This window comes from Microplitis mediator, chromosome 10, assembly GCF_029852145.1.
Source record: "Microplitis mediator isolate UGA2020A chromosome 10, iyMicMedi2.1, whole genome shotgun sequence".
Taxonomy (NCBI): Eukaryota; Metazoa; Arthropoda; class Insecta; order Hymenoptera; family Braconidae; genus Microplitis; species Microplitis mediator.
The window spans coordinates 20558457-20583233 of NC_079978.1; the positions used below are offsets into that span (position 1 = coordinate 20558457).

Below are 24777 nucleotides of genomic sequence, written 5' to 3' on the forward strand. Positions count from 1 at the left end.
CATTCTTAGTCGCGAGACAAGAAAGGTCGTGAATGTTCGCCATTGTCAATTTAAAGCTACGCATATTTTTGGACAATGATGAATGTTATATGGGTGATTACAAAAAAGTGAGGTCTCACCTATTTTAGCGGAATATAATAATTTGTGTCAGAAATTCACTTAACATTGAAAGAAATGATCAATTTCGTAAGATCGTATTTAAGCCTATGATTTTTACAAATTTTGAAAAAAGTGTTAAATTAAGAAATCAAAAAAATCATAATTTTTGAAGAATTAACTTAAGTTAAAAATGTAACTTAACACTAGATTGAAAAAAATTCTGTTTGTTGAGAAAAATTAATAAATTGTTGTTTTATCATAACTTTTTTTGAGTTGATTAGTGTTAAGAAGTACGGCCGTTAGTAAGAAATAATAGCAGTTGAAAGATGCTTTGTTGAACATAAAAAATAAGAAATTAAAATTACTGGCACGTGGATAAAACTACACGCATACAGAAGGTGACCGTTGAGAAATTAAGCCGAGCGTCAAAGACGATAACGTGGGGTACACCGGCTGGGGGCCTTCCGTGTAGTCACGAGCCATAACCATGCTATCAAGGGACTCAACCACCGTGACGAAGACGTTGGTGAGGATCATTTAAAGAACCGGATATGGAGCCAAGGTAGGTGGTGGTCTTTAAATAAACGTAACGGACAAATACTTTAAGTAAATTCTGATGTCTGCAATAAAGAAGTAAACGGACAAAAGTAACGAATAACCGTCGTCACAAGGTTATTTACTAACATCAAAATATGATAACATCTGTGGCGTTGACCAGCGAAAGTTGAACTATTTTTGATTCGAACCCGTTTCGACATTAATTTAGATAATTTACAGAGGTTGATTCCACATTAATACACTGAGAAAAAAAATAGATACTGCGAACTAGATTTAATCATCTTGTCAAAGCCGCCGTTGATTCAACGGAGTCAAAATTAAGAAATTTCTCTCCATAAAAATGTAGTCTATGGAAGATAATTTTCTCATGTCAAAATGATAATTTGAAGTATAGACCATCTCAATCTAAAATGATGGTTTCAACTTTTGACTTGGTGTACTCAAAGTAATTTAAGATTGAATAAATCCAAGACTAAGGCCGTGTTTTTCGGAAGTCGTGGTAGTATTTCTAGAATCAATGAACTTGTTGAGAAGAAATTCAGATTGTTGTTAATAATACCTTGATTGATATAGTTTCTTCATATAAATACTTAGGTATTACCTTTGATAGTACTATGTCTTGGAATCAACATATATCTAACATTAGGAAGCGCTCTGCATTTGCATTACATACAATAAAAATGAATGATACAAATTTGAGCGTCAACATGTTATAAGTCTTGTATTTCCTATTTTTGATTATTGTGCATGTTTATTAACGTATTTAAAAGCAGAACTAGGTAATTCTCTAATTATATCGCTAAATAATTGTGTGAGATTTGTATTACGGATGCGGCGAGATGTTCAAATTTCAAGACACAGAAAGCATTTAGAATGATTACGACCAGACAGTCGAAGAGCGCAATTAATATTGTGCGAGTTTTATAAAATTTTATGTCTTATGAGATCTAGTTTGTTTTGTTCAGATTTAAAATTAAGGCCTAATATTGCGTCGCGACGAAACCCAAACAGAACTGATACGTTGCAAGTTCCACTTGCTCGAACAAATACACATTTTAATTCTTTTATTGTAACAAGTTGTAGACTTTGAAATGCGTTGCTACCGAGTATAACGTTATCAGAAACTTTAGTTGAATTCAGAGAAAAATGTTATTTATATTTGTTAGAAAGAGAGGAGAATGGTCTAGACGTATTGAGTAATCTTAATTAATTAGATTTGATGTCTGTGAGATTGAAACTAATCATAATTATGATTATATTATAAGTTAATTATTGTTTCAAAATAACCATTATTATTATCTTAATTTTTATAAATTAAATGAAACTTAATAGTTGTAAATTTATGATCATATGGAGCAGCTTTCTGATCGATAATTTAAATAAATAAACCGCCTTGCCCTCATGTTAGATTTTGAGGCTTAAATTACTTTTTGAATTTTGATTCGGGGCGACGCTGAATATTTGAATACACGACGTCTAGCTTGAGCGAATTTTAAGATCTAGTCAGAATTTGTTAACAGAAAAATGAGCTATTGGCATTTGATAGGACAAATTAATGAATTTATATCGATAAGGTTGAGTGATAAAAAAAAAGAACATAAGAAATATAAAAGAGACGCGAAACTACAGAAGGAAAAAAGTGGACGGGAAAAATGAGACACAGGTTCTTTTGTTTTGTTGTCTAGGTGTGCAAAAAATACCAACTTGTAATTTTTTGGGATACATAAAAATTTCATAAATCATTGAGACAATGTGTATGTAAATATATGTCAGGTATAAAAGTGGTCAGTATTCTCGGATATAAAGAGACTAAACGAAAGCAGAAACAGATAGAATTATTAATACCACAGCTGTCACCAACAGAACAGACGATTTCGCTTTCTTTTTCATTAGATTTTTTACCGGCAATAAATTGGCTAGACCAATTTCAAATTATCAAGTTACTCAAAATTTAACATGACAAACATTATTTTAAATTTTAATTGGAGATCTTATAAAAATAAAAAAACCATTGAATTTAATTTTCTTTATTATTATTTTTAGAAGTAAATTGAAGGGGTTAATATAAATTTGTGTACTGATCAATAATTAAAAATGTAATTTTTTTTCGAATTACAGTCGCGCGTAAAATTGATCTCAATATGTTTATATTTTAGTTCTTTTGGGTTAAAAACAATGAAAAAAATTTTTCATAAAATATAGGTTATAAAGCAAATGAATATCGTCTGGCAAAATGCATCTATCGTACTTGATAGAGTAGAAGGCTAGAAAGGATGACTCTGGGGATTTGATACCATCGAGAGTGGGTCGATCTATTGAAGTTGGATGCTCGCAAATCAAGCTTGCTTACCCACGCAACACATTTAATGTCACTGCAAGTGACTAAAGATATTTCAATCCGACTGTTCCAATATTAGGATTTAGTTTATTGTGGGCATTCGAAAAAAACAAAATAAATGAGAATAATTCGATGCGTTACATTTATTGTCTCAAAACTAATATTAGTCAATTGATAGAGGTACGTTCAGAGAAATAGTATATTACACACCAAGAGAGAAAAATAGGACATTACGACTGCCTATCCGAGCCAAAGGCGTTTGTGGAAGAATGGCACATGCACTAGACTCAGAAACTAGGTGTGTTACAAGTGTACTATTTTACGGCAGATTAAATGTGTCCTATAGGCAAAACTATTTTAGGACGTGTTAGCCATCTATAGTTTGCTTATGGTGTTTTAATGTTATTTGGCAATCGTGTTAATTTCGACTACACACCTGGTTTTGGTTTGTCATTTGCTTTCTCATAAAGAAAAAGAACGAGTTTTTTGTCTCTACACAGGGCAGGAATTTAAACTTTCAACGCAGGACGCAGGTATGGTAAATAGTATATTACACACCTAGGGCAGTAAAGTAAGAAATGTCTCAGCCCGAGGCGAAGCCGAAATCAACAAACATGTGATCTGAGGTTGTTTTATTTGCTGCCCAAGGTGTGGATTAGTATATTACATACCTAGGCCAGTAAAATAAGAAAAGTCTCAGAACACATGTAATTGTTGGCCGAGGCTGGCAAACATGTGGTCTGAGGCTTTCTTTTTTACTGGCCAAGGTGCGTATACTATTTTTCTGCTCAACGAAGCCGGAAAGTTACAACTTCGTTTAAGGCAGCGGCCCGAAAGTTGCCACTTTCCGGCCGGAGGTCAGAAAAAGTCTATTACTTTATTCTAATAATGGCAATAAAAATTAGGTGCTGTAGAAAATTTATCAATTTAAATTTCAAACTCCATTTTTTTGCAAATTTGTACTAAGACATGGAAATTTTTCCAAAAATCTTTTAAATTAGAGTTTGCTCGGAAATTATCGGCTTTTTCGTTCATTTTAGTACTGATAGGTTAGAATTACGCGATGTATTGAGGCGTCAGCGAACATCTTGAAGTAAAACATCTTGTAAATTTTATTTTGTATTGTGATTACACGGATTTGAATGCTCATGAAATTTTTGAAAAATTCAATGGATCGACTGTTTTTATTATTGCTGATGGTACAAAATTACCATGCTGCCATTTCGCTATTACTGAGTGATTGCATGTATGTTGAGCTAATGAACGCACCGGACTCATTTTTTCAGCTATCTTTGAATCCTAATTTTTTTTCAATCCATTGCTTTTATTTTGCTTTTTACCAAATATTCTAATTTCGCATAATCAGTTGGTAAAAATTTCCAAAATAAAATTGAAGCTGTTGCCTTGTAAAAATTACAATATACATAAATTCTGTTGGATGTATTCTAGAAATTTCTATATTATCAATCATTTTTACCATAATTCCATACTGTCCTCTCACTGCCATAACTACAGTAATTTTTTTTTAAATTGTCATGCAAAAAATCCATAAAATTTTCTGAGTGATTTAGAAATCTTATAAAAATTGTTGACTCATTAATCATTAAAAACATATACTATATTTTTATTTTGATCATCAATTTGTGTCAAAGCCAAAAACTATACTGTAAATAAATTCAGTCTAATTTCGTAGCTTGAAAAAATAAGTTTTCTCATATTTTCATATATTGTTTTATTTTCATACTTTCTAACATAATACCCGACCAATACCTAAATACCTTAATGCTCCATCAACACTTGAATTTTTCCACCGATTTTAAGGTCACTTGTTGCTTGTTTAGTTATGTTGACAGTACATGCTCTCGCATCCCACTAACACGCGTAGCACACGATTTGTTGTGTGAATCTAGTAAACGTGTATAGTATACATTGTATGCACATACATGATACGCACACGACAGACCTACGAACGAGCAGGTCTCACGGCATACGACCGATAGGTGGACGCCCTGTCGATTTCATTCTGTATAAACTCCTCTGTCCCCTCACTTGCTATCGAGCCAGAAGCCCCTGGAGGTTACGCTTTACTATTTTATTCCCATTTTTTAATTCCTCCAACACTTCTATTTTCAATTCTTTTTTTTTTATTCACGCCATGTCCAGGGTTCTGTGTTGCGTTGTGGTTTTTTTACATTATCGTTTTTGTTATTTTTTTTACCAGCTTTCACTGTTTTACATTGGATTCTTTTATTGATTTATTGTCTTACAGAAGTCTCATAGTTGCCGTCACTTAACTCCATAAACTTCAAAACTTTGATTGTTTTGAGTCTCCTGCTATGAAAATTGATAATTTTCAAAAAATGGAAGTTATTGGTTTCAGTCCAATTTTCGAAAATCGAGTTTCCATTGTCGAAGTTTTGAGGTCCTAGGAAGTAATTCTTACTATTTTCAGAGTGATGTTCGTATGCGCGTGTGTGCAAACTAATTTTTGTCGTATGGTCTTTAGAATGAATCAATCGACTTGATCATTCTTTGCGGCAATCGAAAAGGCTGGTGAAGACTTGACGTTGACTAGATTTTGAAGACCATGAGATTTGCCTCAAAATTTGATCAAAGCTATCTTCACCGAAAAAACAGTTCTGTAAAAATGACAGAAAAGTCTGTAAAATTGACAGATGTTTCTCTGTCAATTAAATTATGCAATTTTTACATTGTGAGTTCGGTAAACCTAAATCTGTAATTTTTACATTTTGATGCTGTAAAAGTTACATAGTGAAGTTGTAGAATTCACAGAAGTATTTCTGTAAAATATACAGAGCAAGTTATGTAAATATAACATCTGAGAACAGTATAATTCAGGTAGGGCAATTTGTTATAAAAAAAAGTTTTTTTTTAAATAATGAACAAATTTTTATTATATTTTTTGGAACAATTAAATCAACTCTTAGAAAATATTACTTTTTTAACATATGAAAAATTAATCTTATTAATTACAGGGCATGTCTGGTCGCGACAAACCATTGATCAATTTTTTCAATAAGTAAACATTGCATGAATTTTCCAAAAAATTTTTTAAAATATCTAAAATTTTTTTCAAAACTTTGTTCAAAAACTTAAAACTGAAGTAAAAAATTCTGAAATATTCAAAATTTTTTTTAAAAAACAAACTTCAAAATCACCAAACATGACTTTTTTTGAGCAAAATATATTTTTTCTTGGCCGAGGTGTTTTTTGAGCTCGAAAACAGTGGAAAGTTTTGTGACATTACAATTTTTCATCAATAATTGGTTTTTCATCGTTATCGTATTTTAATATTTATCAACATATGTTTGGAGTTGAAGACTCCCACTCACCAGTTGAGTTCAGAATCAGTGTTTACACAAAAATATTTTTTTCAACTGAAATAATTCACGTGGTTATTTAACTGTTCTCATATGGAAGGGCTTTGAACAATAGTAAACTCTAATTAATTATACTGATTTAATATCATTATGTATAGTACGTAGAGGAAAGGTGGGCGGAACGGAAACACTAAGGAAATAATGTATTCAAATATGCTGAATTTCCTTTTTTTTTCTATTTTAAGTAACCAAATTTTCAGTTGCTATGAAAAAGAAAATCTGGATGAGTAGAATAGACTACTCCCAAGAGAAGTCGATTTTTTTTTTTGTGAAAAAAAATTCATACCCTAATATTGCTTATATATAATTAAAAAAAAAAAAGTGATTTGCAATACAGTACGGAAATAAATCAGCCTAAAATGCTAATCAAAGTTATATAAAATTTTAGGAACAAAATTTTTACCAAATTTTTAGGGTAGTCCGTTTTACCCCCTACTCCATTCTACTTCTCTCTTCTCGATATTTTACTTAATATTGTTTGAATTATTCTCCTTCTAAGATAGATAGTAAATTTCCCCATGAAAAAAATTTATAAAAAAAATATATGTTAAAATATAAAAAAAATATATTTTTCATATAAAAAAATCGGTCTGTCAGTTGACCATGCGGGCCAGCCCCAAAACTTCCCGCTGTTTTCGAGCTCGCTGAGCTCGAAAACATTATTGTGAATATATTTTCGAGCTCTTCGAGCTCGCAAATACTTTTGTATGCCATTGTTTTGTAAAAAACCATTTTTTAGCATTTCTTTCTTCCACGATATCTCGCGAACGAATTAACCGATTTTGATGGTTGAAGTGGCAATCGACGCGTTTTATCAAGTTCTAAAGCTGGTCGAATTTTGAAATTGATTTATTCAGCCGTTTTTGAGAAATTTCAAAAAAACCAAGGAAAAAATTTTTTTTGAATTCTTTCGTCAACGGTTTCTCTTGAACGAATGAACCGATTTTGATGGTTGAGGTGGCATTCGACGCGGCTTATAGAGTTTTAGAGCTGATTAGATTTTGGAATCAATCCATCGAGCAAATTGGAAGTTATCCAAATAAAACATTTTTGAAAAAATTTTATTTTTAAAATATCTCTGAACGCACCCTACCGATTAAGTTCAAATTTCTACGGCCTCAAGACATTAACAAGCCGCGTCGAATGACACCTCAACGATCAAAATCGGTTCATCCGTTCAAGAGTTATGAATATTTACATACATACATACGTACGTACGTACGTACACACATACATACACTCGGACATCATCGTGAAATTAGTCAGGATAGCTTCCTAGGACCTCGAAACGTCGACATCTGATGGAAATTCGATTTTCGTAAATCGGACCGAAACCAATAACTTCCCGAATTTTTGAAAATTTACAATTTTCTTAGCGGGAAGTTAAAAATATATTAAAAATATATAAATATATGTAAAATATGTATAAAAAATTTATTTTAAATAGCTAACTTTTGACCGATTTTCGTATATATTTTATATATTTTAAATATATTAAAAATATATCTTAGAATATATAAAAAATATATTTTTTATATAATTTTTTTATATTTTTTATAGATTTAAAATATATTACTAATATATTTTTTTTATATTTTTAAATATAAGAAAAATATATTTTTCGTATATTTTTATACATGTATTTTTTATATATTTTTAATATATTTAAAATATATAAAATACATACGAAAATCGGCCAACAGTTAGCTATTTAAAATATATTTTTTATACATATTTTATATATATATATATATTTTTTTTATATGAAAAATATATTTTTTTTATATTTTAACATATATTTTTTTTATAAATTTTTTTCATGGGGGTTTCCTTATTAATTTATAACATAGACAACTTTAACGGAGACTTATAACGGGGGGGTCTGTTACGAAACTCCTTAGACTAATTGGGGGGGGGGGGGCTTATTACGATCTGGTCTATAACGGGTCGTCGACAAAGTATGTTGCATTAATGTTATAAAATGATAAAAAATAGAGGATAAAATGACTATAAATAAATAAAAGACTTTATGGAATAGCATAAACGTGTCGACTACCGAGATATAATAGAGTCCGACTTTTCTTCAACCACAACTGGGGATGGATTAAAGAGCAACAAGTGACCTTAAAAAGTGCGGGAAAAAATACCGACGGCTGATCGAGAGTCTCATGCCATACTACCGACAAACGTCAGTGGGATGGGGTGATTGGGTAAGCGAACTGGGGTTGAAGCAAACGTGTCGGGTGGGACCATGAGAGGAGGTCGGATGAGATCGACTAGTGGAACGAGTGAAAAGAATAAAAGAGACGACGAGACACTGCCGAGGAGCTAAAAGTCCACAAGTAATATAGTGCTTTCACCGATGACTTATGGATTTTATTGTAGATTCCCATATCATGTTCAATATGCTATCAAATTTTTCATCATGATTTATAATTATCTCCATTTCACGTTGAAAGCTTCTTTCTCATTGATTTATTCTTTTATCATGTTTGCTTTTATAGTTAATATTTACGGTGCGTCTGATAAGAAGCTTATTAGGAAAAAAAAAAAAAATTTCTTATGACGATAAGAAGATTAGAATATTTCTATGCCGAGCATAGTTCGAATTTTAGCCGCCTAAGCAAGAGCTCACCACTGTCCAGTAACCCTTTCACAACTACATCTAACTTCCAACCCCTTAGCACACACGGACAGTCCCCACTCAGAACGGGGTAATTTTTCTTTAGGGTACCTACACTGCTTTGCACAACCTTTACTAATACAACCACAGTCCAGGATCGTCTCTCGCACTCATCGCACACTAACACATTCGAGAGCTTAGTCGTAGTGGTCTTTGTTTTGTAACTACTGAGGGTGAAATACTCACCCCCGCCGTCTTTGGTGTATGCTCAGAAATACTCGACGTTTAGTTATCAAGTTATGCAGGATTAAGATTCTTTTTGCTGAGGATTGATAAAAAAATTATACAGAATGAGCAAATAGGGGGGGGGGGGGGTTCGAAAAAAATTTTGTTTTTTAAATATTCCAAAATCACTTTTGTAAAGATAATTTTGAATTTTTTTCTACTGTTTTCGAAAAATTTTTTTTTTGTAAAAAAATAGTATGGAATCAATTTGATTTTTTTTCTTATCAATTTACCAAAAAAAAATTCGGTGTCAAATTACTTCAGATGTATTTTAATAATCAACTGGAAAAAATTTACAATTTTTGAATCTATATAGAGGGTGAAGGGGGAGGGGGAAAATAGGGTATGAATACAATTTAGCATTATTTTGTATTTTTTTTTTTAACTTTTTCAAAAATCGAGTGTCAGTCAAAAAATGTTAATGACTTTGATCAAAATTTTTTTTTTTTCCTTTGCATCCAATAATTTTGAAAAATGTAGTTTTTCTATGTAAATTACTCATAAAAAAATTTAATTTAATTAATTAATTTTTTTTTCACCTTTTAGGGGGTCTCCATTTTACCCGCAAAAAATGAAATTTTTTCTCTTCACTTTAAAATTTCCGAATAAGTATTTTTTTAAATCCCCCTTTCCCTAATAAAATTATTTCAAAATTAAGTATCGCCTAAATATGCATCCTTTTATTTTCTCCCATAAAAAAAAAAATATATCAATGTATATATACATATCAGCTGGTGCTTAGGAAAACTCACCGATATATTCCGACACAAACTCCCACATTGAAGCGGTAACGGCATCCTTGTCAGGGCATTGGTACGAACATACATGTACACGTCGGGAGATCCTTGGTCGCCAAAGTAGAGGGAACGAAGCGGTTTTCATCATAACTTCTCTCTCACTCTCCCATCAGCAGGCATCAAGACTCTCAGTTGAAAAGCACTGACCGCCTCTCTTATGCTCTTTGAAAGGCATTCCTTGTCTTTGTCTCCTCCACGGCATCTACTCTAGCTCTTATCTTCTTCCAGGCGTTCTCGCCGAAACTCGAGAAACGAACCCCGATATCTCGCTCTAGTGCATTGAAGCACCTGGTCAGTGTCTTTATTGCTCTTGTGAGGCCTCCCCACCTGTAAAGAGTCGAGGCTGACCAACCACCACATCCCCACTTAAAAGCGAACTTGGTCGCAAGCTTTAAGCGCTTGTTTGCGTCTCTCTTCCACTTACTGACGGCATTACAGCAGTCGGTCGTTCTCTGCTCGGGTTTCCCTCCTCGATCCTCTCCCCATAGTCTCTCATCCTTTTCACATCTCGGCAACTTGCGAGCTTGCAACAGTAAACTCGAGGGGCGCCACTGTACGGGCCAAAGGGCCACCGGCTACTGACTGGCGCGTGGTCTGACTACAACATCTGTGATCACCTCCGCCTACGCGACTGGCCGCCAGTTCACCCGCAAGCCCGCAAGTTCGCGTGACACGACACGCTCCCGTGAAACGACGCACGAGGCTCAAACGAGCCTCCAAAGCGTCTTACATCTAAGAATTGTGTGAACACTACTTACCTATACTTACATTTTATGGACTAATTTAATAATAAATATCGGATAATTATCTGCGCTAATAAATAAAACAACAAGTTCTGTGTGTTTACTTACTTACGTTTTTTTTTTTTAATTCTTACTGCCCCTCAAAAGCTCCAAGGACACAATTGTTATCTTGCATCCTAAGTGTTGAAGATTCCGTGACATAGAGGTGAGTAATTCGGGATTAAAATTATTAAAATTCAATTTATTTTATACTGATTTATTTAGTTTTTTTTTTTACACTGAGAAATTTATGATAAAAAATTAAAAGTCTATTTTTTGTATCCTGGTTAATTTAAAAATTTGAGTTTTCAAATGAGTAAAAATCACCAAGTGACGTAAAATTGTGACTATTGTGAAAGGTGACTGTGTACTTCAATGGATAAACCGTCGCTACAACTTTACAGTCAATGGGATTGTGAATAAATTTGACGTTGGTTGTAAGAAGTGTTGTGATTATCAACGAAAAAGTGATTTACACCCGAATTATTTAAATTTCACACGACGTAGTGACAGAAGAGTTTGAAATTTTTCATTGCTGATAAAATCATGAATTTTTTGAAAACAAAAAAAATTAATTTGTGACTTGAGGTGAATAATTTGCAAAATTACGATAAAATTTTAAATATACTGACATTATTTTGCGCTAAAAATTACAACCATACGTGGAATGGAATTATAAAATTTTCACAAGTGACATAAATTTTCACATAATTAATTTTAATTTATTAATGAGCGTTAATTAAATTTTTTTTGTTTGGAAAATGACTTTTTTATTTTTAAATTATTCGGGTGATTGACTTTAATTTTAATGTGAATTTAATTTTTTAAAATTTTTGATTAAAAAAAAAGTTTTTAAAATCAGTGGAATAAAAAAAAAAATGAACTTAAAAGGCGGTATGATTTGTAATGTTCAGAAGGAGGTACGGACGTACTAGTCAGACTCAAGTGTGCCGACGATGGTCCGACGGCAAGCGATTAAAACATTTTTCGATTCTTGTTTATTAAATACACGGTTATATTGTTTGTATATATACATATATGTGTATATTATTTAAAAAAAAAAAGACATGTGATGACTAGTCACAATAAAAATATTGAGTTAATTGAACATTGGTATAACTGATGATAGCAGTAAATTTTTTTTTAATAGAAAATTTGAATATTTAAAAAAAAAAAAAAAAATTTTAATGCAGTTGCATTGAAAAATGTTTTTGATAAAAGTTAGTGTTGGTTTGAAAATTATAACTCGAGTTATTTCAATGTTTAGTAAACGAAATTTCAATAGAATTAATTGTAGGGGTGTGCGAATAATTGGAAAATTTGAATTATTCATATTAAATCGAATCGAATTATTCGATTCGAAGTTCAAATCAAAGTTTTAAATTTTTAGAATTTTTCGAGTTCGTAAGTTTTTAAAATATTCGATTTTCGAATCATTTGTAAGGTTTCGAAATATTCGAAACTTTACGAATTATTCAAATTTTTCAATAATTCCAAAACATTCGAATTGTTTACAAGTTTTTGAATTATTCTCATTTTCAAATTATTTGAAAATTTTTCAATCATTCGTAAGTTTTCAAAATATTCGAAGATTGTCGAATCATTTCCAAGGTTTCGAATCATTTGAAGCTCTACAAATGATTCGAATTTTTCGAATAATGGAAAAATATTCAAAATATTTACAAGTTTTTCAATTATTTTTAAATTTTCGTAATATTTTCAATTATTCGTAAGTTTTAAAGATTTTGAATCATTCGAATAATTGAAAAATATTGAAATTATTTAAAAATTTTCAAATTATTCAAAAATTTTTCAATTATTCTTCAGCTTTCAAATTATTCAAAAATTTTCTCATCACTTGTAAGGTTTCGAATCATTCGAAGCTCTACAAATGATTAAAATATTTAGAATAATTGAAAAATTCAAAATATTTACAAGTTTTTCAATTATTTCCAAATTTTCAAATTATTAAAAAATTTTTCAATTATTCGTAAGTTTGGAAAATATTCGATGATTTTCGAATCATTCGCAAAGTTTCAAATTATTCGAAAATTTTCCTATTTTTCATAAGTTTTCTTACTATTTGAAAATTTATAAATCCAAAAATTTTTTTTCAACGACTCAAAATTTTGATATTTTTTAACAATTCAAATTTTCTTCAGAGTTAAATAGAACTCAGACACGAATCTACAAGTCCGTAACTTCCGATTACTTGAAAAGTCGAATCTCATCATTAAATAAAATAAAATTTTTTAAAAACTGATCAGAATCGTCTTCAGGTCGAATAATTTAAAAAATTACAAGCAAATCGAATAATTCAAATTTCTAAAATTCCTAAAAAATTCTAATTTTGAATCGAAAAGTTATCTTTTATTTGAACGCGACTCGCACACGTAATTAATTCATTTCTACAATGAGTGTCTGTCATTATAATAAAAGACAATAAATTTCTAGATAAATATTTATATATTTAAATGCAACTCAAAACAATAAAATCGTAGATGGACGACAGTCATAAGTATGATATCCTTGTGGTCAAACGGCATTTAATACTAAATGAGAATAGGATAAATAATATAAAAACCGTTTGGTTTACTGGTTAAGCTAGTAAGCAGTAGGGGATAAAAAGTTGTGTGACTGGTATATATTTATTCACAATGCATAGTAAATGTCTGATGAGTCTGGGATCACCTGACAGAATTAACCGGTATTATACAATAACGGTCACTAGAATTAGATCGATTGTCCAGCGTAAATAACTTATAACGAGTTTAATCGCATTGCAAACAATTATCGGTGTAAATATACAGTTGATTGTTTATGTAAACAATAACAGAGGGATGGGAGGGGCAAAACGGGGTAGGGGTGGAAGTCAAAATGGGGCACCCGCAAAATTTCATTTTAAAAGTTTGTTTATTAAACATTCGAAAATCACTTGTAAATGTTATTGCGCATTATTTTGAATTTTTTTTGTTAAACTTTTTCAAAATTCGAGTTTTACTAAAAATGTTAAAGACTTTTGTTTTATGATAAAAACAAATTAAAATTTTTTTTCGGCTTTGCATCCAATAATTATATGGAATTATTTTTTTTTATTTTGTAAATTACTTGTAAGAAAATTTAATTTAATCAAGTTTATTTTTCCAGATTATTTTCCACCGTTTTCGGGGATTTTTTTCCGCGAAAAATTGAATTTTTTTTTCAATGGGAACTGAAAATTTTTCTATTCACTTTGAATTTTATTAAAAAAAAATATTTAACGTATTTGAGTCCCCGAAAACAGTTTTTCTTTAATTACGACCCCCCCCCCCCCCTTCTCTACTCCTAATTTTGTGAGTAGGAAAAAGATTTAGAATCACCGATAAAAATAGAATCGATAACTTTTTAAAAAATGTGAAATATTGATTCGATTAATAGATTATTAATTAATAATTTTGTATTTTATAGCGGCACAGATAATTAAAGTGATATTAAAATTTACAAACTGACAAATTTTTAAAAAATTTCATTTTGTTTTCATGGTTATAGAAATAGTATGCAACTTGCGCGCGTATATTTAAATTTTCTATCGAAATTACACAGAAAAAAAAGGATTTCTTAACTCAAAAAAATGCTTACTCGCTCCAAAAAAATTTTCACTTGACCTAAAGAACTATTCGCATTATAAATTGGAAACAAAAATTTTTTTGAGACGGGAAAAAAATTTCTTGAGGCAAGAAAATGTCATTTGAAGTGAGAAAAAAATTCTTATGCCAGGAAATTTTGTTTTCCATTCATAATGCAGAGTTTTTTAGGTCAAGTAAAAATTTTTTCAGGTCAAGTAAAAATTTTTCGCGCCAACAAATCTTTTTTTTCTGTGTACTGGTGTATAAAAATAAAAAAAAATATTAATAGTTTTATTAGTTGGACTAAAAAATGGACATGAGTAACGTTTTATGTCAAGAGTATGACAGATTACATGAAATTATTTCTGATTCATATATATGTGTTAGTACATATTTAAATATGTATGTATTGGATGATATTACTTTCTTATCTCAGGACTGTATCTACAGTGAAAGAAAAAAATTACTTAAAAAAATAGTTTTCTGTGAAAAATTTTGATAAAAGTTCTCAGCCCATAAGCTAAATTATGTCACATAAATTTTGCTGTTACTTAGATATAAAAAAATTATCAATTGGGAAACTTTTCAAAATTCATATAAAACTATTTTTTTTTTTTAATCTTCGGAAAAAAATCTGAATAAGTGAATTTTGTGTAAATTTATTTATATGTCACGACATCGAAATTAATCTGTTATTGATGTTCACTCAAAAACGTCGAAAAAAAAAAAAAAATAAGACGTGAAAAAAAAACACCAATGCGGTGAAAATCAAAGTTTGTAATTTTAGTTTTCATTTTTTTTTTTTTTTTGTCTTGAATTTTTTTAAGTGGGATGTCAATTTGGGATTTTTTGGATGGTTATTTTAAATTATGTCAAATTCCCATCACGCGAAAAATTACAAAAAATAATTTTAATTTTCATAAATCTTAAAAAAAAATATAAATTGCAAATTTCTAAATTTCTTATTCACTGGAAAATAAAAAAAATCCATTTTCAAAAGTTGATAAACATTTTTACAAAATATCACATAAATATTTACAGTAAAAAAAAATGACTATAAAATAACTTTGAAGATGTTTCTATTTCTCGACCAGTAGATGAATGAGTAATGCACCGGAACGTTAAACAATAAAATCTCGGCTGATACTTGGAATTGTTATGATACACCGAGGAAAACTCGAATCGAAAAAATAAAAACAGATAACAGAAATTGAATTAAAAAAAAAAGTAAAAAGAGGTTTGAAGGTTGCTCCGTAAAAAATAGTGAATCGGTGGTGACGGGAGGGATAGTTATAAAGAGAAAGGATTGAAATATGGCTCGTGAGCAAGAGGGAGAGAGAGGGAGAGTAAAAGACCGAAGGATTCAGTCAATTGCAAACAGTAAGGGATGTAGTTGGGGTGTCGGTGGGGATGAAAAACAAGTCGACAGGAGAGTGGGTTAACTGTAAAACCCGATTGTACGCGTTTTCATCTTAAGACGAGGGAAAAGAACGGCCAGAGGAGAAGGTGTCGCAGAAGAAGGGGTGATTGCACTGTAGCAGAGAAAGAGAGGGTAGTTGGTCCCGGCGAAGCCCGAGGGGTTGCATGCTGCGCGGGTGCCGCTGCTGGTGGACGCGAGAGGGTGGCTGGAGAGGAAGCTGCTCCTCTGGAGTCTGGAGGGGTTAAGAACTACCCTCGAAATGAGAGTGCGTTTGCGCTGGCGACGTGGAGGTGGCATCGTGCTAAGGGTTGTTTCGCGGCCGACAGGGGGTCTCGGAGGTGGGGGCGTCCCCGACTGCAGGGTTAGGGTGGTCTTTAGGTCTGTCAGTAGCAAAGCGGCCGCCTCATCATAAGGAGCTGCTGGCTGACCAGCTAGGCCGGAATCACTTAAGACGCGTTCCTTGTAATATAACCACCGCTACACGCGCCTTCCCCCCACCCTCCTCGGCCCCCAATCCCCGCATCTTCTCACATGCACACGTGCCCCTATTCAGGTACACATATGACCACACCAGTGGCATCTCAGTCAATACGAACTCTATGGACACCAGACAGTGCATTCTTGGACTTATGAGTACACGTGTGTGTGTGAGAGTGTGTGTATGTGTGATAATAAATAACAACAACTACATCACTTAAAGATCAAATAAACTAATAAATATATTAGACATTTACAATCCAAGTGATACTATTACGTTCAATTAACTAATCAATTAACAAACCTTCGATCATACTCAAGAATTACTTACTTACCTCGTGCTTAATTAAAAGGTGAGAAGAATATTAGTGCTACAGGAGTTTATAAATCAGTGCACTAGATTTTTCCGAGCAATTGTCCACCATCTTATGAATTATCAGTTAAGATTATTCGTAGATTTGTTTAATAGGCTGGTTAATTAGCACACGGTGTTCGTGATCCTCAAGGATCTACATGGTGACGAGTTAGGGGTGCTTGCTAATATATATCGGAATCACGCGCGTGCTCAAGGTCAAACGGAAAACGGTTGTCATGAAGCCACATGACCGAGTTTTGCGTTACCACTAGAATCAACCGTCGCTGCTAAGTACGAAATGTTTCGAAAGCCAGACTATCAATCAAAGGGGGATGTATTACATAATTTAAATCCATAAATTAATTAGCTGCCGGCTCAAGTCACTAAATTATTTTTAGAAAATTTATCATTTGCACAGAGAAATTTTTTAAAGGCGACTATGATAAATTTTATCAATAAGAGCAACAGCTAATGTATATATAGACATGTACACATGTGTGCGTGTGTGAGTGTGGGTGTGTATGTTCATTAAACTGGTGATTAAAAAGAATGTAATAGTTTGATTATTGCTGTGAGATTGTGTATTAAACTGTAGACTACAATGGAGCATATGCTCGTACAAACAAACATGCATACATACATTCTCATATATTTACAATAGCAGTAATTCAATTTTCTACCCTCATTATTTATCACTAATGTCAATGTACCGTACACATGGTAAATTATTACACGTATTATTTTTTATTTTCAGTTCATTCATACATCATATATTTATGGAAATATAATTTTATTTGTTGTTTTGTGTTTATTTTTATTTTATTCCCTCATCCTAATCCTTGTTAGTTTTTATTTTTATCATTTTCGCGCGCTTAATTTTTTTAGAAGCCCATTTTTAGGTGAATGGAATCGTATGCGATCTGAAGGTGATGCTTTAATTACGGGATGTAGTTTTTGCTGGAAGCGTTCGATGTTGATTACAATACATTAGATTTTTTCGCAGTATGTTTTTTTTTAGGGAATTAAAAGAATCTGGGATGAAATATTTTTAGATAGTGACGTCTTAGATAATGAAGTTTTGATAAAAGACAGGAAGTTTGAAGAATTATTTTATGAGAGTAGTTTTTGATTACAGAATAGTATTATTAGACAAATTATGGACCTTAATATCCGGTAAAGTCAAAAAAAAATTTACTTTTCCAAATTTTATAGTACAAAATATTGTGTTAAAGTTAACATGATCTGTGTCTTAGAACGGTCCACACAATATTTGGTTATTTTTTAACACGGACTACACTCTTGTATCAAAAGACTACGCTCTGAAACCAAGTGTGTAATCAAAATTAACACACTTCTCGAATGACATTGAAACGCCATAAGCAATCTATGGATATTTAATACACCGTGAAACGTGTTTTAAATGACTACAAAAAACTATAGGTTGTTTACGGCCTTAAACATAGAACTCATTTAGTATGTGTTAAAATAATACACTTGTAACACACTTGGTCTTAAAGCGTATTTGTGTTCAAATTTTGGTACGGAACTTAGGTTCAAATTTTGACATGAAATTTGGGTTCAAATTTTGATACGAAATTTAGGTTCCAATTTCGATACGAAATTTATGTTCAAATTTTGATACAAATTATTGTTCAAATTTTGATACCAAGTTTGTGTTCAATTTTCGATATGAAATTTGTGTTCAAATTTCGACACGTACTTTGTTTTCAAATTTCTATATAAGACTAGTATTCAAATTTTGATACGAAATTTGTGCTCACATTTGAATACGAAATTAGTGTTCAAATTTTGATACAAATCAGTGTTCAAATTTTGATACAAATTAGTGCTCAAATTTCGATATGAAATTTGTGTTCAAATTTCAATACAAGACTAGTATTCAAATTTTGATACGAAATTAGTGTTCAAATTTTGATACAAATCAGTCTTCAAATTTGGATACAAATTTGTGTTCAAATTTCGACACTTATTTTGTGTTCAAATTTCTAAACAAGACCAGTATTCAAATTTCGGTACGAAATTAGTGTTCAAATTTGAACACGAAATTCGGGTAATATGAGAAATAAATTCAACACTCTTTCAAAGTCAGGAGACACAAAAAAAGTTAACTTTAACTTTTTATTTTTGTACCATGGAAATTATAATATCTTATTTTGAAGACATCAAAAGTGATAACAATTATAATTTAACATTCAACTATTTCTTGATAGTAACCAAATTTCTGATTAGATTCAAGATTAAAATAAAAAATCCCGGATATTTCATAGTAGTTGCAAAATTTGTAAATAAACAATGAATACATGCTGCCTCATTTAAATATTCGAAGGGATGATTGGAAAAAACTAGTGTTATTAAGAACCCACTCTAACACACGTGCGGGGTTGAAATGAGATCAAATCGGCCTACCGGTACTATTTCCCAGTGTTGCCGCCATATAATTAGTAAATGCTATTGTTCTAATTGATCGGAATAATATTGAGATAACTATCGAATATTTATCTGTAAATTGCCGTCCTTAATCCATTAAATTTATTTTTAACCATCGATTAATAATAACAATAAGAATAGCAGTACCGCGTTATTTGAACACCGCGATCCGGAGTCAAAATCAACACCAAAAAACTGAACACCGAACATCGCGTGGATTTACACCAGCATTCAATTAAAATTTACGGCTCAATTTGGATTTGATAATTCACTTAATTAGATCAAATTCAAGCGAATTAAAAAAAGAAAACTGTTTTCTTGAGCAAAATTTTGAATATTTCCCAATAATTATAGAAGTGGTTTAGTTTATATTTGGATGTTTCTGCACCTAGAAATTAAAGTAGAAATTTTTATTATTTATTTCTAAGACTAGAATAACAAAATAAAATTAATTGACATTTGCTAGCAACATTTTTCTCAAAACACAAAAAACCAAACGGTCAGAACTTGAAGAAACTCACGAACAATAAATTTAGTCGTACATTCTCTTGACTCGACGCTAAGTAGAAAAGGCCTTCGACCTTAGAACCAGTATCCAGAGCAGCTGTTTCTGTTGTTTAGTTTATTATTTACCTTTCTTACCCCTTTTTTGTTAATGCTTGAAAGTTACCACCATCTGCTTTATGCCGAGGACGAATAGCCAGCAGTCATACAGATTGCACTTCTAAAGTGCAACAATACACTTTAATTCAAATTCGCTCCACTGATTAGAGCATCGCTTGTCAATATAAGATTTTAGAACATTTATTACATAAGCTCCAGAAAAGACGCAGCACAAATTTGGATAAAACACTAGATATTAAAATATATAAGTTATTCTAATAAAAAATTTACTTACTGCACTCTTTGAGTTCGTTTTCGAAGTTTTAGCAAACAGTAATTGATTATGCGAAATTAGGATATTTAGTAGAATACTAGTGAAGAATAAAATCAAAGCAATGAAAAAAAAATTATAATCAAAGGAAAGCTGAAAAAATGGGTTGGGTGCATTCAATAGCTCAATATACATGCAATCGCTTAGTAACGACAAAATATGGGGTAGAAGTACCTCTAGTGGCCACTGCTCCATTTTCGGACATTTAATATTTTATTTTAATTAACGAAAACGTATTAAAAAAAAATACCCATTTTAATAGTGGGATAAAAGTGTCTCTGAACACATTTTATAAATTAGTTATGTCAATGCGTATTTTATAAATTATTTTTTCAAAAATTTCTAAGTGGCAAAAATGGTAGAGGAAGGGAGGGGGCAAAAGGGAGTAGGGTAGGCAAAACAGGGTACCCCCAAAATTTGATAAAAAAAAATTTTATATTTTAAATGGTTTCAAACATTCCAAAATCACTTCTGTAAATATAATTAAGCGTTACTTTGAATTTTTTTTGGTAAACTTTTTCAAAAATCAATTGTCAGTTGAAAAATATTAATGACGTTTGTTTTTTGATAAAAACTATTAAAAATTTTTTTTCTTCTTTTGTATCCAATAAACATGTAAAATATAATTTTTCTTCATGTAAATTACTTACAAAAAAATTCAACTTAATCAAATTCGTTTAAAATCCAGAATTTTTTTTTTTACCTTTTTTAGGGGGTACCCTTTGCCCGCAGAAATGAAAAATTTTTTTTTTCAACGGTAACTGAAAATTTCTTCTATTTACTTTGAATATCATTAAAAAAAAAAAGATTTAGCGTATGTGAGTCCTCGAAAACTTGGTATTTCCTTAAGTACCCCCTTTTGCCCCTCCCTCCCCTACTTTTATTCTAAGCATGTTAATTTTGTAAAATAAATTATTATTTATGTATTCAAATGCAAGATGTTTTGTAGAGTTGCTCGCTTACGCCTCAGTAAGTCACGTAATTTTTTCTAACCTATCAATATTACAATGAACGAAAAATGCCGAATATTTCCGAAAGAACTCGAATTTTGAAGATTTTTGATAAAATTTCCATGCTGTACAAATTTGCAAAAAAATGGAATTTTTAAATTTGAATTGATAAACTTTCTAGACCTATTTTTTTTTAGTTGCTTTTTATTGTAAATATTAAAATATAGTAATAAAGTTTTCATTAAAAAAAAAAACCGAACGAATATCAATCGATTATTGAATGGCTAATTTCTCATTAACTATTATAATTATCTGCTATCAAGAAATAAAAAGTTTGACAGAAAAACAATGAAAATTATCGAATACATAACGAAAAATTTTCACTGCCCGAAATAAGTAGAATGCAACTTCTAAACCGTTGGTGAAATTAATTTATCTTAGGGATGACAAGAAATTTCAGATTGGATTAGCAGCTTAGATAAATATATTATGCGAGGCACAAGTAAGTTTTAAGGATTTAAGGTTCGTGATAGAATTTCGTGATTACAAATTTATACTGAATTTAGTCCCAAGAGAGATAAAGAAAATGCTGAGGATTTCAAAGTTACCATCTCTTATCTTCAATTTAACGTTAAGGATGACAGTTTATGCTTTAAAGTCTTAAATTGTGACTTAATTATGTATACTGCTTTACGAAACGCATTTTAGAGAATCATATTATTCTGATATATTAATTAACTGGTGAAAGAAAACAAAATTAAAAAATCCAAAAGTCTACACCTCTGCTCATTTTATTTTTTATCATAATTTTTTTTAAATATCCCGCCTTTTTGTCTTAGATTTCGCTCTTTTTTTTCAATCTTACTGTCACGCCGGTGCTGCCGCCAGTTGATGGAGAAAAAAGGAAAAAAATAATAACAGTAAAAATAAAAATGGCAGCCAATTTTTCGCGAACTATCGGTTTTAAGTTTTTTATTAATTGCAAATAAACAAACAGGATTTGAATAGTGGGTTTCAAAAGGGTTCTTAAGATAAAAAATACAAAGCTGATAAAAAAACAATTAGGCTGATTAATTATGTATCGAGATTTATCGTGTCTACGAACTTCATACAACAATCGACAGAACTGATTTCTAGGACTAAAATTCTTTATTTTAATTCCATGGAATAATAAGTCGACTTAATACTGCACGAAATTGTTCCTTAATAAATTGTCTTTACTAGTATACAATTACACCCGTCTTGGTGCAGTTAAAAAAGTGTAGAAGGAATTTAGCATCAGCAAAATAGTCGCATTAGTAGAACACCTTCAGCGCTTCGCGCTTGAGGTGTGCAATAGATTAAATAAATAAAAGACTAATTTTGACGTATTGTAAAAATGTCCTCGAATCAAATTAGTATCTTTAGTTATGCGTGCATTCAAATAGTAAGAACAAAATTTCTTAAGTGTCTAATTACTCATTGCAATGACTAGTCATCCAAAACGTTCTCTCTAGATAAGTGATCAGGCATAAATAAAATTTCAGCTCAATCAAAATTTTGTGTTGTTCAAAATTTTGTTTATTCATCATTACTGTCAATTTACTATTCAATTACTCCACTAAATTTTTGTTTGTTTACCCTGGTCTTAATTTTAACTAATATATGAAATTCATTTCTTAATTTAATGCATCGGTAGTAATGTGGAGAGTAATTGGAAAAAACCTACAACTTTTGAATTTCTATATGACTGCCAACTAAAGCAGATTGAATTTTAATGTATTCATTTATGTTAAAGTTGTGGTTGTATTTAATTTTTATGAGTCAAACTTTTCGATGCCAAAAATATGAACAGTTCTTTTGAATTTTCAAAACTAAACGTTTTTTTCTTTCATTAAGACGAAATAAATTTTTAGTTGAATCCAAAAAATTCAAATTCTATGGCAGAAGATCCATAAGTCAGAAATAATTATCCTAATACTCGATAAAATTATAAAAAAAGTTGAGCATCAATAATCTTTTATCGGCAGTAAAATAATTTTATTATAATATACACACATAACTATACGCTTACTTTTGGGCTCTTATCCAAATTACCCTAGATTCTAAATTCGTCCGAGGGGAGGATTCAAAGAGGTTATTCAAGGCGTTATATCTTGGCAAGCATACAGGGTGAGAATCACAGACGTTCCCAAATGGCACGGCAGTTATGTCAGGGATTTCTCAAGTTTTGAACGTCCGTGCCGTGACGTCTTAACCGACGGCTTACCAACGCGAGTGAGAAAGTTTCGACCATGCAATCGTCGGTAGAAGCTTCTCATGGGTTTAAAATATATCCGGAGATTATTCAAGATATATCTTTCGTTATTAATACACTAAATACTCATTGAAAGTCGATATTTTAGTCATTCGAGAATTTTACTGTACAAACTTATATATTTTATTGTTTAATTGTTCGATAGTTGTAACAATAACAGAAAAACTGATACCAAACTTTACATCCATGATTGTTTAGACTAAAAGTTATGTGTAGTCTTATAAAATAACAGCATTGATTAGAAAAAAAAAAAAATTTCTGTAGAGCGAAATTGTAGTAAAAATTCGCAGAATAAATTAGTGATCCAAAGCGAGGTTAGGTCTTTTGTCTTTTGACATTTATATTAAGTACGGAAATAATTACGAGCTCCCTCTACAAAATTCACGCGGAATAATTTTTAAAAATTCTAAGCAACTGGCAATAAAAACTTTCACGCTTCTGAAGTTGAAGAAGTAGATTTTTAATTTTTCATCATTAAAATAATTTTACTGAGCCACAAACTGTCACATGACTTACGGGAACCATACTACGAAATAACATTTTATATTGTACTGATATATAAAATATTCCCATAAAAACTACGTCACTATATCTATTAAATAATTAAATGTTTTTACTATGCATTATATGAAATTATAATTTAGTGAGTTACTAAAACATTTTATAAATTAAAAACGTCATATATTATGTTTAATTATTGATACCTGAATAAATTATTTATTAAAATAATAATATTTCTCATAAAAAAGTTATTTCTATTGCATAAATTTATGTAAGTGTCAAAACCCCAGAGTGGAGTGAATGCGGATTGAAATAAAATCCGCGTCTCCGAAATCACTTTGCTAAAAAAAAATTCTAATTCACTCCTGATTTTTCAGTGTAAATGACACATAAATTAATTTTCAACAGACGCAATGTCTCGTCATCCCCGAAATTATTCATTACTAGAGCCGGGATTTTCGCTTTGATTCAAAAATATCAACTAATGATTGATGCTGTCAAATTTTTGATATTACGGTGGAAATATTGGTTGCATAAAAAAATTTTTTATACAAAAGTTGTAGGAAATTTAATTTTATGGAAAAAATGACTCTTATAATTTTTTCATAGGACTGAGGAGAAAGCCGTAATTTCAAAATTACGATTTTCATAATTATCAAAAATTTGAATCATTCATTATGAATCTTAATTTTGGAATTACGGTGAAAATATTGGTCGTGTAAAAAAAAATTTCGAATAAAAGTTGTTCCAAATTTAATTTTATAAAAAAAATATCTCTTATAATTTTTTCATAGGACTGATAAAAAAGCCATAATTTCAAAATTATGATTTTCATAATTATAAAAAATTTGAATCATTCATTATGAATCTTAATTTTTGAATTACGGTGAAAATATTGGTCGTATAAA

At 30.8% G+C, this 24777-nt stretch overlaps 1 protein-coding gene across 3 annotated transcripts in view; it reads left to right on the forward strand.

Moving 5' to 3' along the window:
• The first annotated feature begins 10744 nt into the window (after positions 1–10744).
• Positions 10745–24777, forward strand: part of LOC130675642 (homeobox protein prospero) — a 116948-nt gene continuing 102915 nt past the window's right edge. For 2 of the 3 annotated variants that reach the window (XM_057481433.1, XM_057481436.1), the window contains exon 1: positions 10745–11049. The gene's annotated coding sequence lies outside the window, so the exon portion shown is untranslated. Of the gene's footprint in view, positions 11050–16322; positions 16739–24777 lie in introns of those variants that run through there. The other variant, XM_057481435.1, reaches the window with a different exon arrangement.